The following is a 13,715-nucleotide window of genomic DNA, read 5'->3' as shown; positions in this document are numbered from 1 at the left end:
CTCCAGCATTGTGGGTGACTCTTATACAGCAGCATTTTCCCAAGTTTTAAAAAAATAGATTTTATAAAAGGGATTCTTTTTAATGTCTCAGTACATTATTTTTGTTACTAACAGAAACAAGTTATACTTTTTCCTCCCTAAAATTCACTCTGATGAAAGAAATAGTTATTTTAACTCCTAACAAATGCTGCATGCTCAAGTCTACAGGAATTATCAGTAGGCATTTTTTATTCTCAATCTGTTTTTTGTCTGTAAAACATGTCAATCAAGCTTTTTTTTTTTTTTGACAGGCAGAGTGGACAGTGAGAGAGAGAGATAGAGAGAAAGGTCTTCCTTTTCCATTGGTTCACCCCCCAATGGCCGCTGTAGTTCAAAGCACTGCACTGATCCGAAGCCAGGAGCCAGGTACTTCTCCTGGTCTCCCATGCGGGTGCAGGGCCCAAGCACTTGGGCCATCCTCCACTGCACTCCCAGGCCACAGCAGAGAGCAGGACTAGAAGAGGAGCAACCAGGACAGAGTCCGGTACCCCATCCAGGACTAGAATCTGGGGTGCCGGTGCCACAGGGGGAAGATTAGCCTTGTGAGCCATGGTGCTGGCCCTTTTTTTTCTTTTTAAGAAATATTTTAAAATTTATTTGACAGGTAGAATTATAGACAGTGAGAGAGACAGAGAGAAAAGTCTTCCTTCCATTGGTTCACTCCCTAAATGGTTGCCACGGCTGGCGGGCTGTAGCAATCCAAAACCAGGAGCCAGGTGCTTCCTCCTGGTCTCCTTAACACTTGGGCCATCCTCCACTGCACTCCTGGGCCACAGCTGGACTGGAAGAGGAGCAACCGGGACAGAATCCTGTGCCCCGACTAGAACCTGGTGTGCCGGCACTGCAGGCAGAGGATTAGCCTACTGAGCCGTGGTGCCAGCCAATTAAGCTTTTAAAGACTCAGGGAGGGCAGCTGATGATTTTCTTTCTCCATGAATTCTGAGGCAGCTCTTCTGGCTTCATAGCTTCACTGTGATCTTTCTCCTCTTCTTTGGGATCTTCCATTTTCTCATCCTCCTCACTAAGAGGCTGAGGCATAAGCTGATTACCTACAAGGACGTGCCTGTTAATTCTGTTTCACTCTCTTTCTTTTCCTTTTGGGTAGAACCTTGGCCTGCATTTCATTGTTTATGAAATTTCTAAGTGGGCTGTGAATATAAATACAAGCCAAGTCCTGCAGGTTCCTGACAGCACAGGGAGGAGTCCCACAGAAGCAGGCTTGCCATAACCATTCTTACTTGGCTGCACAAGTGGAGCAAATGAAACAGCAAGGATATTTTTACTTTCCCAAGTGTTTTGTCCCGGTCACATAATCTGTGTTAACTGATCTTCTATAGGCATGACTAGCATGCCTCCCACATTCAGTAAAATTTTCACATAGTTTTCATGGCCTTTTTGGACCCTAGCACCACAATAAACTTGATCATACTGATAACTGTAAGACATTTCTAGAGGTGGTTACCAACTACTAATGCAGGTTCACAGAACTCAAATTTATCAAAGCTATTATTTTTGACAAAGCTCTCCAGTTTTTCCTTGGCGTATTCCACTACATCTGAATGAAGCTCAATCCCATGATTTATTCTAAAAGGACCTGTGGCACAGCGGTTCAGCCCAGCTCACTGTAGCAATGTGCAGGGCCAGGCTCTTAATAATTGGTGAGCTTCCTGGAAGCCAGCTGCTGCCACAATACCGCCAACTTTTAAAAATGTATTATTTTAAAATTGTGTTCACTGGGGCTGGCATTTGGCATAGCAGATAAAGCTGCTGCCTGCAGTGCTGGCTTCCCATATGGGCTCCAGTTCATGTCCTGGCTGGTCCACTTCTGATCCAGCTGTCGGCTGTGGCCTGGGAAAGCAGTCAAAGATTGCTCAAGTGCTTGGGCCCCTGCACTAGTGCAGGAGACATGGACGAAGCTCCTGACTCCTGGCTTTGGATTGGCGCAGCTGCAGCAGCTGCAGCCATTTAGGGAATGAACCAGCAGATGGAAGACCTCTCTTTCTTGCCTCTGCATTTCAAATAAAATAAATCTTTTCAAAAAAGTATTCATGCCAGTGCCATGGCTCACTAGGCTAATACTCTGCCTGCGGTGCCAGACCCTGGGTTCTAGTCCTGGTTGGGGGCTGGATTCTGTCCCGGTTGCTCCTCTTCCAGTCTAGCTCTCTGCTGCGGCCCAGGAAGGCAGTGGAGTATGACCCAAGTGCTTGGGACCTGCACCTGCATGGGAGACCAGGAGGAAGCACCTGACTCCTGGCTTCGGATCGCTGCAGTATGCTGGCCATAGCAGCCATTTGGGGGTGAACCAACAGAAGGAAGACCTTTCTCTCTGTCTCTCTCTCTCACTGTCTAACTCTGCCTGTCAAAAAAAAATTCATTTATTTATTTATTTTTGAAAGGGTAGAATTGTAGAGATGGAGGGAGGGAGAGAAGGAGAGGGGGAGAGGGAGAGAGGGAGAGAGGGGAAGAGAGGGAGAGAGAGGGAGAAAGGGAGAGAGGGGGACAGAGAGAGAAGAGAATGAATCTTCTTTTTAGTTCCATTCCCAAGTGCCCTAAATAGCTTCAGCTGGGCCAGGCCAAAGCCAGGAGGCAGAAACTCAATCCAGGTCTCCTGTGTCTGTGGGAGGAACCCATCTAGTTGAGCCACTATCTGCTTCCTCACAAGTGAATTATCAGGAAGGTGGATTGCTGTGTACACTCTAAGTGTCAGATTAACCTGATGTGCTACGATTACAATTATTTTGTGGATAAAAATAAGTGATAACAAAATAAGCCAGGCATTACTAGCAAGAATTGAATGTGTATAATTAACAGGCAAGTATTAGTATGTCCCCAATAGGTATTTATTTAAATTATAATACCTTTTCTTAATTTCTCTAGCTTTCTGACTGCCATCTATTTATTAATTTAAAGGGAAAATTTTAAGAAATGTCTTGAAAATTGCTTTCTCTACACGTTTGCTTATTGTAGGAAAAAACTACAATAATGAAGTCATATTGAAGTAAAAATAATACTGCTGTTTTGATTAAATTAATTATAATCAGCTGTCTCTTTTTAAAAATTTTTTATTTCATAAATGTGGATTTACAAAGTGCAACTTTTGTATTGTTGCGGCTTCCCCCCCAACCTCCCTCCCTCCCGTGGCCTTCTCCCTCTCCCTCTCCCATCCCACCCTTTATCGAGTTTCATTTTCAATTACCTTCATATACTGAAGATCAACTTAGTATATATACTAAGCAAGGATTTCAACAGGCTGCATTCACACAACCGCACAAGGTATAGGGTATTGTTCGATTAGTAGTGTTTTAAAGTTTCATAGTAAAACACATTAAGGACAGAGATCCTACGTGGGGAGGATGTACCCAGTGACTCCCATTGTTGATTTAACAATTGGCACTCTTATTTGTGATGTCAGCAATCACCCGAGACTCTTGCTATGAGCTGTCTAGGCTATGGAAGTCCCTTGAGTTCACCGACTCTGAACTTGTTTAGTCAAGGCCGTGTCACAGTGGAGGTTCCTTCCTCCCTTCAGAGAAAGGTGCCTCTCTCCTTGATGGCCTGTTCCTTCTGCTGGGGTCTTGTTCACCAGGGTCTTTCATTTAGATTGTTTTTTGCTATGGTGTCATGGCTTTCCATGCCTATGAGACTCTCATGGACCTTTTAGCCAGATCTGAGTGTCCCAAGGGTTGATTCTGAGGCAGGAGTGCTGTTTTGGGCATTTGCCATTCTATGAGTCTACTGTGTGTCCTGCTTCCCCAGCTGTCTCTTTTAATAGAAAAGAGGAACAACAAGCATCGTTTTAGACTCTAAAAATAGTATCATCTACAATATATCTATATGATTTGGTAAATCTTTCACAGTTATGCTCCTGAAGTAATGCTAGGATTGTGTTGAAGCTGAGGGGGACAGACACTGGGAAGTCTTTTCCCTAATACCAGAGGGGCTTCATGCATCATTTGTGGGAGACTAAATTACCATAATGGACAACCTGGGTAAGAGATAAGGAGGGTGATTGATAGTGATTATAAATAAATAAATAAATAAAATATTGTTTCCATTCAGTTAAGAATAAACCTGATTGAGTATAATAGATAATTGAACTCATGGGCTTTTCTAAATCATTTGTATTTTTCTAACAAGCTCCCCAAATTATATGATCTGGGGATAATACAGTAGTCTGAGAGTGTAACATTAACATGATCATGACCATGTGGCTTATAGTCTCCATACTCTTATCTCATGGCTACATATATGACCAACACACTGTGTTCTAGGAAGGGATAAAGAAAATGATTTTGCAGGTAAAACTTCCTCCTTTATAATCAACATTCCAACAAAATTATCTCAATGACTTCCACTTTCATCTTAGTTACCAAGAAAATACATCACAACAGATATTTTTGCTCATGTATTGTGAATTACAGTAGCAGCTATTAATCAAGATAAGCTAAACAGATTTTATGCAAGTCTTCTTGATACACATGAAAAAATATAGCAAAATGTTCAAAGTTAGCTCTTTGTTCTTTATTCAAAAATAAAATTAAAAAGGCAAAAATGAATTGAAAAATAACAATACAATTTTAATACATTTGAAGGTTTTACATGGAAAATTAACATTAAAAGCATAGGGCCTAAAAATCTGATTATGGATGGAAAATAAATTATTCAAAAACAGACAAACTGAAACAAAGCAGAAGATCAAAATAAATATTGAAAATAAAAATGATTATCCTATAGTGTGCATATTTTTAGGTAAAAATCATTTTCCTGGCCGGTACCATGGCTCAACAGGCTAATCCTCCACCTAGCGGCGCCGGCACACCGGGTTCTAGTCCCGGTCGGGGCGCCAGATTCTGTCCCGGTTGCCCCTCTTCCAGTCCAGCTCTCTGCTATGGCCCAGGAGTGCAGTGGAGGATGGCCCAAGTCCTTGGGCCCTGTACCCCATGGGAGACCAGGAGAAGCACCTGGCTCCTGGCTTCGGATCAGCGTGGTGCGCTGGCCGCAGTGTGCTGGCTGTGGCGGCCATTGGAGGGTGAACCAACGGCAAAGGAAGACCTTTCTCTTTGTCTCTCTCTCACTGTCCACTCTGCCTGTCAAAAAAAAAAAATCATTTTCCTAATATACAGAGATGGTGAATTTGGGAGGTTGACAAGGAGTGTGGTGTGATGGGGTTGATAAGATGCTCTAACTTTAATGAGTTAGACATTTTAATTTGAGACATCAACCTAGTGAAAAACAATCTTCCTTGTTGTTCAGTTACGTGTGTATTCACCCTTAAAGGCAGTGTATGGTATCATTTCAATTTCCACTCTTTCAGAGACATTCCTCCCATCAAATAAATGAGTCTATCTTTATTGTCTGTTTCAGAATCAATAGCAGTAATAAAGTTACTGGTTTCCATTGTGTTACTGTGTCCAAATGATATATATTGATTATAATTCTATAAAAGCGCTTTTGTAACATTTTTAAATGTCATGCAGTGTTACATTCTAGATACCATATTTATTGTTCAAAACATATATTTCCTCTATTTATTTTTCCTGTACTTGGAGTATGAGGTCTCTGCCTGGCCCCTTCCATGGATGGGAGGGAGCAAAATGCTGTCGTGGCAGTAGGGACTATAGCAAGCCATGTATATGGAGGGAAATGGGCTTAACATTAGCTGTGAGTGAAGAGGATGGGACACCTTCTATGGCAGATATTGATGTTTCTGTGTCTACCCCAAGTGGCCCATGGTGTCTGTCCTTCCCTCCAGGCCACCTGTTCCAGCTCTTAGTGTGCGGTGGGAGAGGGACCTGCAGGCCTGAGAAACAGCATAACAGCAGAAAGCAAGGCCTAAGGGTGGAGGCCTTCTGACAGGTGGGATGGGTTGTACATTCAAATGTGAAGGAAAGTCTGGTTGAGAGGGCCTCCCAGGGCTTGCCTTCAATCTTCCCTGGCTACTCATCAGGGCTACCCCTCACCACTGAGCCTCTGAGTCTAAGGAGAGAAGGGCTTGCTGGCTGAGCCCACCTGGCTGTTTTTTTTTCAGGAAGTCTGTCAACTGACACTGGTTCATTTCCAAAAATATATAATTTACTAAAAAGCAGCTTGCCAAACCCATGGTAACCAAGGTGTGGTAGTTGAAATGGAGTTTCCAGCCAGCTGGGCTCATTAGCAACTGCTCCTCTCCTCCCATCCCACCCAGGTGCAGTTGTCAGGCCAACAGGGCTGTGACTGCAGATGTCAAATCAAGGTCAGGATGATGGTTCCCCTGATGTGATCTTATGTAAAATATGACAATGACATGTGCTGAGGTCCAGGACATGGGCAGCAACTGCTATCCATATGGTATAGAAAGTTCTAAGTTCACAAAGCTGATATGTTCCTGAAAGCATTCCTCTAGCCTTGGCAAATGGTGGTGATTGGAGCAGGTACCAGATCTGGTAACAGTGTGACAGGGGATCTGTCATGCCCAGGCATAGCCACATGGTCTTTATGGAGCCAATAAGAGCAAAACCAAGCCATCATGCCAATGAGCTTTGACAAATGGACATAACTGTCCTTTATCAAAATCCTTCTCTTATTGACATGTTATTATTAATACCCATTCAGGTTACATTTGGACAATTCCACTTAAAGGAGAATCTACTTGCTATGTCATTGTGTTCAATTTTTTTTAATAAATCAAGCCCAGACATTTGTTTATAAAAATCTATTTGGAGGAAGGATGATGGTATAAACCATTTACATTAGTTTTATCTTGACAAGTAAAGCATTATCCATAATGTAAGATTTGTTACTTATTCAATTAAAGACTGATAATGGGCCCACCTATACCTCTTCTGCATTCAATCATTTTTGTCAATTATAAGATATTATAAGATATCCCATAATCCTGCAGGTCAAGCCATTGTTGAGCACACCCATCATATGCTTAAAACTCTTCTTCAAAAACAAAAGAAAAGGGGGAAACACCCCTGGGGAGATTAATCATAAAATGGCCATTCTTTTATTTACACTTAATCATTTAACTTATTTTTCAAAATTCAATTCTACCTCTCTTGATTCTAAAACCCTAGCACAACAGCATTCCCATCCAGCTCATGAAGAACCACGACTGTTAGTTTATAAGTAGCCCCCCCATCCTAACTCAAAGGGCTCTAAACCACTCAAAACATGGGGAAGAGGGTTTGTTTCTGTTTTATGCCTTTACAGGTCCTGTGTGGATTCCAGCCCACTGTGTCTGACCTACAGGCACCATGAGTTGGCACCAGCAGTTACAGGATACAATTCCTCCTTTACAACTAAAGAAGACAAAAAATCAGTGCCACTGTTTCACCCTCTTTCAAAGAATCAAAAACAAAGCCACTTCATTGCAAGTCCCCCAAGACAAATCGACCACCTGGGGAGATATGAAGTCATTGATTGCTGATTGCTTCTGCACAACAGAAACACATTCTAGAAACTCCTGAGACTTTATTTACCACTATTTTTACTCAACTTACATACAGTTCTACTTTGATCTTGTTAATCATTATGTTATGCTTTTCCCTCCCTGTTGGCTCTTACTGTTTAACAACTGTTACTCCTGAAGTAAAGATACCTGTAGGAAACCCTGTGTTGTTATCCTGTTTTTGGAATTGTTATCACCCATCTTCCTAGAAGAGCTTGCCTATTTAAAAAAAAAAAAAAACTGCTAAGGCCATAGCTGCATTTAGAGTTAATTCAAATTCATGAAGGTGTTTTACAAAATTATGCTTCAACAGATAGACCAGTCTAAGTTTAAAAGTGATAATATAAATAACATCAAGTACCTGGTTAAAAAAATAGAATTAAAAAGGAAGGAAGGACCAACATGGGAAGCAGTCCACACAGCAGACTCCTAGAATGACTTTTGCAGTAAATAACATTCTGACCTCAGAATCAACCCTCAAGGCTTCCTGGTCAGGCTGAAAGGCCTGCAAGAGCATTTCAGGCATGGAAAGACAAAACTCTGACAAAAAAAAATCCTACATGGAGATCTCTGTGAGACCTCAGAGGAAAGAAAAGGTCATCAAAGGAGACACTGTTCTCTGAAGGAAGAAGAGAACATCCTCTTCGCTTATGGCTGTGTCCAAATACCAATGGTGTCTATGGTCACAAAAGGCTTCCATAGCCCTGGCAGCCCATGACAAGGGCATCAGATGATCACTGACATCATAAAAAGAGTGTTAATTGTTAAAGGAAAAACAGTAATCACTGTGCACTTGCTCCCCAGGTAGGACCTCTGTCCCTATTGAATTGTAATATAAGAATCAACTGCAAATTCTCTCCCTAAACTGCACCCTACATGTTGTGTGTTGGCATGGGGGCAAGTTGTTGAAATCTATGATTAGCATAGAGTTGGTCCTCTGTATATAAAGTCCTACTAAAAATGATCCATAATGAGGAAGGAGATGGGAGAGGGAATGGGAGGTGGGATGGGAGGGGGATGGAGGGTTAGGGGGAAAGAACCACTGTTCTATTAAAGTTGTATCTATGTAAAAATGAATTCGTTAAATTAAAAAATTGTGCTGCTATTGATTATTTACCACTTAAACATCAAATTGGATGACAATAATTTCCAGGATTATGTTGTTTCAACATCACAGATAATTCTAATTTAATTCAAAAGGAAATTGATAACATCAAAAATGAAATTTCTCATTTAAATATTAAACCTGAATGGTGGCAATTGGGATTCTGGCTGCATTGGCTGCTGCACTTTGTGGTACCAGTTATTATGGTCCTCATCCTGTGTTTGATACATGCATCATCTCATGCATACCTAATCTAGATCGATGCTTAAAATAAAGAAAAGGGGGAAGTAAAGGATGCTGCCTAAGTGTCTCTCAGGAGAACACACTCCCCTGAAGTTAGAGGTATAGCCACAGTTTCTGATATCCACCAAAAGAGGCTGGGGAATGGGCACACTTACCCTCAAAGGAATGTGGCAGCAGAGACAGCAGGGGGCTAATGGACATTAATTGGTACCTGGGATGTTTTCCAGAATTTGTAGACTTCCAAGTATTTGAATGGACCTGTCTTTGAAGATTTACACCACTGCTCTGTTCTCTGTCATGGATCACCAGACTGGATTCCTTTTCCACCTAAAGTTGTACACCAACTGTGCCTATGTGCTTGCTAGCTTCTAGACTTGCTGGTATCCTCTAATAAAAAGTGCTGGCCAGAGCAATCTGGGGAGCACTCTGTATGTGAAAATGTCTGTGTTCTGTCTCATTCATTTTTGAAACCCCACACCTTAGATGTATTGAAAGTTTGTTTATTTGGTACCTTTCCAAATTTTTGATGTAGGCATTCAATTGTTATAAACTTCCCTCTTACACTACTTTGGCTGTATTCTATAAGTTTTGATGCGTTGTGTTATCTTCATTCATTTCCAGAACTTTTTTTTTATTTCTATTTCTTCTATGACCCACTATTCATTCAGGCACATGTTCTTCAGTCTCCATGTGTTTGCATATGTTTTATAAATTCTTGAGTTGTTAATTTCCTGTTTAATTCCATTATGGTCAGAGAAGATGCATGGCATGATTCAGATTTTTAAGATTTCTAAGACTTGCTTTATGGCCTAGCATATGTTCTATAATATAGAATGTTCCATACAATGATGAAAATAATGTGTCTTACAACTGTGGAATGAAAAGCTCTGTCAATATCATTTAGGTTTACTTAATCCATAATATCAATTAGCTCTGTTGTTTCTTTGTTGATTTTCTGTCTAGTTGATCTGTCCATTGAGGAAAATCAGTGTTGATGTCTCTCATTACTATTGTATTGGAATCTATGTCTCCCATTAGATCTGTTAATATTTCTTGTAAATAACCAGATGCCCTGGCATTGGATTTTAAACATTTATTATTGTATCATCTTATGTTGAATTGATCACTCAATCTCCACATAGTGCCCTTCTTTGAATCTTTTAACAATAGTTTGGTTAAAGTATATGTTGTCTGATATTAGGATGACTACACTTGTTCTTTTTTGTTGTTGTTGTTAATTTATTTGACAGGTAGAGTTATAGACAGTGAGAGAGAGAGACAGAGAGAAAGGTCTTCCTTCCATTGGTTCACTCTCCAAATGGCCACTGGCACTGCACCAATAAGAAGCCAGGAGCCAGGTGCCTTCTCTTGGTCTCCCAAGTGGGTGCAGGGGCCCAAGCACTTGGGCCATCCTCTAGTGCCCCCTTGGGCCACAGCAGAGATCTGGACTGGAAGAGGAGCAAACAGGACTAGAACCCAGTGCCCATATGGGATGCCAGCACCACAGGCAGAGGATTAACCAAGTGAGCCATGGCACCAGCCCCTTTTTTGCTTTCCATTAGTGTGGAATAACTTTTCCCATTCTTTCACTTTCAATTTGCATTTCTCCTTGCTGTTGAGGTGTGTTTCTTGTAGGCAGCAAATAGACAGGTCTCGATTTTCAATCCATTCAACAAGTTTGTATCTTTTAACTGGAGAGTTCAGGCCATTTACATCAAGGTTATGATCAATAAGTAATGGCTTGGCCCTGGCATTTTTTTCTATATATATTCATATTGTTTGCTTTATATTTCTTTTGTACTTTTACTGCCTTCACATTCTTTCATAATGAAGTCTAACTTTCTGTGTTTCTGTGTGTAGCACATTCTTAAGGCACTTTTGTAAGGGTAAGCGAGTGGTGACACTCAATTTCTGTTTGTTATGGAAGCTCTTTATTTCACCTTAATTCATAAATGATAGCTTTACATGGTACAGTATGCGGGGTTAACTGTTTTTTCAAAGACTTGTATTATGTCTCTCCATTCTCTCCTAGCCTGCAGAGTTTCTGATGAGAATTCAGATGTGAGTGCAGTTGTAGACCCTGTGAGAGCAATTTGGTATTTTATGCTCATTTTAGAATCTTTTCTCTGTGTTTTATTGTTGAAAATTTGATTGTAATGTGTTGTGATGAAGACTTTTCTTGTCATGGCTATAAGGAGTTCTGTGTGCCTCGTGTACTTTGACTTCTCTTTTTTTTTCCAAATTAGGGAAGTTTTCTGTAATTATTTCACTGAATATGTTTTCTAATCCATTTTCTCTTTCCACACCTTCAGGAACTCCTAAGACCCATATGCTGGGTCCTTTGATAGTATCCCAACAGTCTCCAACACTGTTTTAAATTTTTCTAATTTCTTCTTTTTTTGTTGTTCTTACTGAAAAATTCCCAGTGATTGTGTTCTAGCTCAGATATTCTTTCTTCCGCCTCAACCAGTCTGTTGTTAGGACTTTCCACTGCCTTTTTATTTGACATATTTAACTCTTCATTTCTAATAATTTATTTTGGTTTCTCTAAAAATCTCAACTTTATGGAACAAGTTTTCTTTCATGTCATTTATGAATTTCTTTCATTTTTGAATTTTTTCTCATTGCTTCTTTTTTTTTTTTTAACAGGCAGAGTGGACAGTGAGAGAGAGAGACAGAGAGAAAGGTCTTCCTTTTTGCCATTGGTTCACCCTCCAATGGCCACTGTGGCCGGCACATCTCGCTGATCCAAAGCCAGGAGCCAGGTGCTTATCCTGGTCTCCCATGCGGGTACAGGGCCCAAGGACTTGGGCCATCCTCCACTGCCTTCCCGGGCCATAGCAGAGAGCTGGCCTGGAAGAGGAGCAACTGGGATAGAATCCAGCGCCCCGACCGGGACTAGAACCCGGTGTGCTGGTGCTGCAAGGTGGAAGATTATCCTGTTAAACCATGGCACCGGCCTTCTCATTGCTTCTTAATCCTTTGATTAATTTTTTGAATTACATTTCAGGTATTTCATCAACCTCTTCATCTTCAAAGTCTAATATTGAAGTGTTTGCATTCCTTTGGTGGAATTATGTTGTTTTCTTTTTTCTTTATCTTGAATTTCTGCATTTATTTTTAGGCATTTGTGGAGACATTTATTGGATATTTCCTCTGATGGATTATTTTTGAACTATGCTTCTGTGGCTTAGCGGAGCATCTGCTCTTTTAGTGACTACCCAGATGCTTGAACTGAGTGTGTCCTGGGGGCTCTAGTCTATGCTTCAGGATGGAGTGAGTATCCAGGGTCACACCCATTTTGGACATGGTATGTCTTCTTAATTGCCAACAGAAAGGAGGGAATGACCACCTATGTTGACATCATCACACCTTTCCCTCTGCTCTTCTAAGGTGTCCAATGCCTGAGTGTTAGGCCGCAGTGGGTGTAACTTTCACCTATGCTGGTATATGAATTGCACAAAGGATGAGCACAGATCCTGCTGCAATGTCCCACCCTAATTAGGGAGCTCAGAGTGTGTGGAGCTATAAACAGTAATTACCCAGAAAACCAGCAACACTCTGTACTCTCTCAATCGCAGGGTTCCCATAGTGTTATCCCACAAGGCACAATCACAGTCATGTTGTACATAGGATCCACTCTGCCCTACTAGCCTGGCCCCATTCACAGAGAGGCAGAGATGTTCCCAGAGCCAGCTGCATGTGAGTATACTGCATAGATGGTTTGAACCTCGTGCCAGCAATACATTGAGAAGCTGGGGGCACCTCACAGTTGTACATGGGTGCCCAGCCCCCATCAAACTAGCAGACTCAAAGACAGTGGGAAACATGGATTTTTCCCTCTGGTAAAATCCCTGGATCCCACATGTGCACAATACACACTGGCTGCAGCCTTAATCATTTCAAAATCACCCCTTCTTCCCACCAGTTACTGGGCACATACAAGAGTCTCTTCAACTGTTGCTAATGTCAGCATGGCACCTTATCTGCCCCCATTGCATGGAGCTGCCAAGATGGCATCTGTCCTTGCTAGTTTCTGGGCAAGTGCACAAGAGCTGCTATAGCTGCTAAGTACTTATGTACAAAATGGCACCCACCCTCTTTCAGTTGGTTTCCAGGCACTGTTGTGTGTGTGAGGGAGACAGGTGGGTAGAAAGAATTATGCCCCTTTTTTTCCTGGGTGAGCATGCATCCTGTTCCCCTCAGGTCTCCAGGCCAGATTCAAAGTGTAGTCTACTAGGCTCTCATTCCGACTATATCACCAGTGTTACAGGGTGCTGCAGTCTGATCACACCTCACCCTCCAAAGCTGGTACTTTCTCCAGCTCTTGGCTTCTGGGGTTATGTGGTGTGTCTGTGCACATTGCTGCACATCTGCACCTTCCATACAGATCCACAATATCTCGCCTCCTTCCACAGAATCTTCACTGCAGTTTTCCCTCCAACTCACTCCTGAAAATGCACTTTCTTCACCTTTTTTTATTATTTTCTTCTAGCCTAGTGTAGTATGATCTTTCTCTATTCTGCTACCTTGGAATCCCTGGCAAAATAAATTTTGATTTGAAGTGTATAATTATTTAGATGTTTGTCATGACTATATTTGAAATGAAGTTTAAAACTTGAAAAAAAATAAATTTTGGGGGCCAGCGCTGTGGCACAGTGGGTTAATGCCCTGGCCTGCAATGCCAGCACCCCATATGGGTGCCAGTTTGAGACCAGCTCTCTGCTATGGAGTGGGAAAGCAGTAGAAGATGGCCCAAGTCCTTGGACCCCTGCACCCAAGTGGGAGACCCAAAAGAAGCTCCTGGATCCTGGCTTCGGATCAGCATAGCACCAGCTGTTGCGGCCAACTGGGGAGTGAACCAGTGGATGGAAGATCTCTCTCTCTCTCTCTCTC

At 41.8% G+C, this 13,715-nt stretch overlaps 1 pseudogene; it reads right to left on the bottom strand.

The window, feature by feature from the left end:
- Positions 1 to 939: 939 nt before the first annotated feature.
- On the bottom strand, positions 940 to 12,119 carry LOC133755159 (protein-L-isoaspartate O-methyltransferase domain-containing protein 1-like; annotated as a pseudogene).
- Positions 12,120 to 13,715: the final 1,596 nt, after the last annotated feature.

The sequence above is a fragment of the Lepus europaeus genome, unplaced genomic scaffold (genome assembly GCF_033115175.1).
Source record: "Lepus europaeus isolate LE1 unplaced genomic scaffold, mLepTim1.pri SCAFFOLD_3_1, whole genome shotgun sequence".
NCBI lineage: Eukaryota > Metazoa > Chordata > Mammalia > Lagomorpha > Leporidae > Lepus > Lepus europaeus.
The sequence above is the reverse complement of the archived record's forward strand: the minus strand, read 5'-3'. Positions and strand labels throughout refer to the sequence as shown.